The sequence below is a fragment of the Triturus cristatus genome, chromosome 7 (genome assembly GCF_964204655.1).
Source record: "Triturus cristatus chromosome 7, aTriCri1.1, whole genome shotgun sequence".
Lineage (NCBI taxonomy): Eukaryota > Metazoa > Chordata > Amphibia > Caudata > Salamandridae > Triturus > Triturus cristatus.
This window is the reverse complement of record NC_140590.1, coordinates 1172677181-1172681355: the sequence shown is the minus strand read 5'-3', so window position 1 is coordinate 1172681355 and position 4175 is coordinate 1172677181.

Genomic DNA, 4175 nt, shown 5'->3' with positions numbered 1-4175 from the left:
GATTCAGTGCTGTGATTGGGCCTGAATCCAGATTGAGAGAAGTCTAGGCCCTCCGTTTCCTCGATGTATTTAGACAAATGAATGTTTACGTGTCTCTCAGTCATCTTGCCGAGAAAGGGTAAGAGGGAGATGGGTCGGAGATTGGAGAGGTCGGTCCATGGAATCGCAGCATTCTTTCGAATAGGATTCACTACTGCTTTTTTCCATTCCGTGGGTACAGATCCTGTCCTAAGGGAATGGTTAATCAATGATTGAATGTGGGGCCCGAGCAGAGGTTTCAGAGACGCAGTGATTGTAGCGGATAGGAAGTCATCTGGGGAGCCAGATTTTATATGGCTCATAAGGGAGGTGAGGTCGGAGTCACTCACTGCTGGAAACGTCATAAATGTGGCTTGATTACGTGTGGGCAGGGTAGGGGGGGAAGAGGGGCTAATATTATTTTGAGTGACAGCTGATAACATTTTATCATATATCAGATTAATTTTGCTTTCGAAGAACAGGGAGATTTCATCACATAGTTGTTGAGAGAATTCATCAGGGCTTTTACATGCAGTGGGTTTTACAAAGTCCTGAAGAATTTTAAATAACTCCTTGGAACGGTTTCCCGCTTCTTCCAGTTGTTGGGAGATACTGTTTTTCCGAGCAAGTTTAATGTTTTTATGATATTTAGTCTGAGCCTCCTGATGTGCTTTCTTATTTTCTTCAGTTCGTGTTTTCCTCCATTTTTTTTCCAACCTCCTACATTTTTGTTTTTCTGTTCTGAGCTCCTCCGTGTACCATGATTCCTGTTTGGTGACAGGGTATTGCTTATGCAATTTTAGAGGTGCTATTAATACATTAATACATATAGGTTACCCCTAAGGTAAGCCTTAAATAGCCTATAGGGCAGGATGCAGTGTATTTAAAGAGTTGGACATGTATTTTTATCTTCTACATGTCCTGGTAGTAGAAAACACTTACATTTGTTTTTCACTACTTCAAGGCCTACCTCTCCCATAGGATAACATTGGGCTAACTTATTACGTCTAATAAGTAATAACTTTTAATTGGAAGCAGATGGGAATGTCGTGTTTGGTGTCTGACTGAAAAACTGTAATTAAAAATCCTCTGTAATGTTAAAGTTGAATTTTAAGTTACAATTTTGGAAGTACCACTTTTAGAAAGTTAGCATTTTCCTACCCTATTTGGTGACTGTAGTCTGTTCCTGAGTCACATGACTGGGTGTAGTTGGCAATTGGACTTTGTTTAGTCCTCCCAGACAGCCACACAGTAGAGGGATTAGGTGTGCCTGGATGGGCAATCAACTGGCAGAATAGGGGGGCAGAGTGGTCAAGCCCCTCTTGCAACTGAATAGGCTGTGACCTGCCTTGAAACAAACGATTTGTCACCACTGCATTGTTCATGCAGTCAGCATGGAGCCAGGATGGGAGGCAGGAAACTTCCAGCACTTCAAAGGGAATTCTCTAGAAACATTTCCTACTTCAAAGTGGGCACCAGATATAAATATTGTACACTCAGACCCAACACTTCAGTACACCTCTAGATCTGAGGAATTCTCAAAAGGACTGACGTGCTGCTCTGCCAGGACTGCTACTCAGATGACCTTCTGCCCTGCTGCCTGAGTGAAGGACCGAAACTGCATCTTGAACCCAGGACCACCAGAGTGACTCCAAGAACCAGTTGGCTGGACTCCTGATCAGAAACCTCAGGGACAGAACAGGCTCCAACCACCTTGCACCCAACATTTGGACTCAGTCTGCTGTGAGCCGTGTCCTCCAAGTGGTGCCACCTCAGTCCTGGACCCTTGGAAGTGAATCTTAGGGTGCTCTGCCAGCCCAGTTGTGGTCCTATGGGTAGACAGGGTGACGCATCTCTTCCCATCTCCACTTCAGAACCGCCATTGTGCGATGCTTCCCCGTATCAGGATTTCGCATCACAGACTACACCCTCCTTGGAAATGACTCTGCATGATGCATGCTTGACGAAGGCCTTCGCATCGCAAGCCCTTCATCGACAGCATCCTTGATGATGACGCAGGACTCCACATCGCAAGCCCCATACCTCTTTTCGGAACCAGCCAGTGCGTCAAACACATCTTTGATGCAGAACTTTGCTTTGTAAACCCTTTGTCGATGGAATCCTTGATGACGATGCAAGACCTTGCATCACAGCATCTCAGTTCCTTGGAACCACGCTCCGTGGCACATCCTCGATGAAGCATCTCGCAACGCTCTTCAGCCAGGATTTAAGGTACTCTTGTTCAGCGGGCCTAACTTGGTTCCTTATCTGGCCCATGCACCATCGTGGTCAGTCTAAACTTGTGGTGAGACCAGATAACCGCAGTTGGTGCTTTGTGCTTCTAAACACTATTTTCACTTAAATCTTTAAAATTGGATATCTTCCAGTGTAATTATTGGATTTTTGTTGTTTTGGTGTCAAATAATGTATTACATTTTGCTCTATTTGTTTAAATTGGCGTGGAATTTTTCTTATGTTGTTTTTTCACTGTATTACTCTTTGAAGTGCTGCATAAATACTTTACACTTTGCCTCCAAGTTAAGCCTTACTGCCTTTGTACCAATCTACCAGAGGGTTAAGCACAGGTTATTTTGGGGGTTTGCTTGTGTTTCGCCCTGACCGAGATTGTGAGTACGGTTTCACCTCCATCAACCAGTAACCCAATTTCCAACTCAGACTTCTACTTAATTGAATGGTAATGAATTGACCAAATTTGGAAATATGGAAGTCTGGGTCAGTGTTGCCAAGATTTGGATTCGTGACTTGCAGATCAGTGCATATTTTAGCAATGAGTTTTTAATTCAATGCGTCATCCTAACAGCTTTCCACACAACTCATCATCACCTTGTGATCAGCAAAGGGAGAGCAGGCAGGGCACATCGCCTCCTGCAATCCAAATCTAGACATTGCACAGAAAAGAAAAATATCAAACAATTCCAATAGTCTAATATAATACCTAGTTCTGTGGAAGGTATTATTGGTGGCGGTGTTTTACCCTACAGGGCGCATAATCATGTAATTCGCCATGAATAAAGTGACCTTGGCATTTCAGGTAGTAGGTAAGCACCCATTCAAGATGCTCACGAGAATCAGGAGGCCTCAAATACGAACCAACCTTCTTCACTTTCTAAGCACTATGAATAAGCAGTGCTACTATTACTTAACTTTATGGCACTCACAATACTTAGCTCAGAAGTACTGAGGGCTGTGTCAGTGTGCCCGGATGTGAAATCCTGATGCGTTGATCATATATATCTGAATAGCGACTATTTAACTCACTGAACAATAATTCTGAAAACAGATGCACAAACATCACATACCTATTGATTGATTGATCAGAAGTTGAGCCTGCTCAGGCCTTATGTTACAGTAAAAACACAGAAACAACATGAACAGCAAATCCTCACCCCTCCCAGCCGGGCCAGCTCAAATCTTTCATGACATTTTTCAGAGGCTTTGAAGCAACACCACACGGAGCATACAGGGACGCAGCCACCAGTGGTGCAGCCAGTGCAATGTTCAGGCCCCGGAGGTGGGAGGGGCCTAACTACAACAGCCCCTTGAGCCCTGAAAGGGTACCTAACAAAGGGTTCTGAAGCTGAACGTGCATTAATGATGACTTTAAATTTAGGGGCATGTTTACAAGAAAAGTGACGGAATGCGGCGTTAGCCATCTTGGCTTAAGACCCCGCTTCACCACTTTTGAAATGCAGTGGTGCACCGCATTTACAACAATACGGTGCAGCTCTGCGTTTTCAGCTGCGCTGGCGCCAATTACAGCTGCCTTGCGCCAACGCAGGCACCCTAGCACCATAGTGCAAGGGTGCCTGCATTGTGGGAATGATTGTTTATGTGCAGGAAGGCATCCCTTCCTGCAAATAAACAATCTTAAATGACGATTTCTAACCTCTATGCGTGCTGCTTTGTGCAGCAGACATAGAAGTTGCAAGTTGTCAATGTCCCTTCCTGGGACACCTTCCTGCACATAAACAATCGTGCACAGCATTTTTGCTGTTTTTATGTGCGGTGCATAATGAAGCACACATAGAAAGAGAAAAACAAGGAGAAATGAAGTATTTCTCGTCGTTGCGCCATATTAAGACTAGGTTTGTTTTTGGTCTTAATGTTGGCGCTGTCCCATATTTATGCCACCCTTG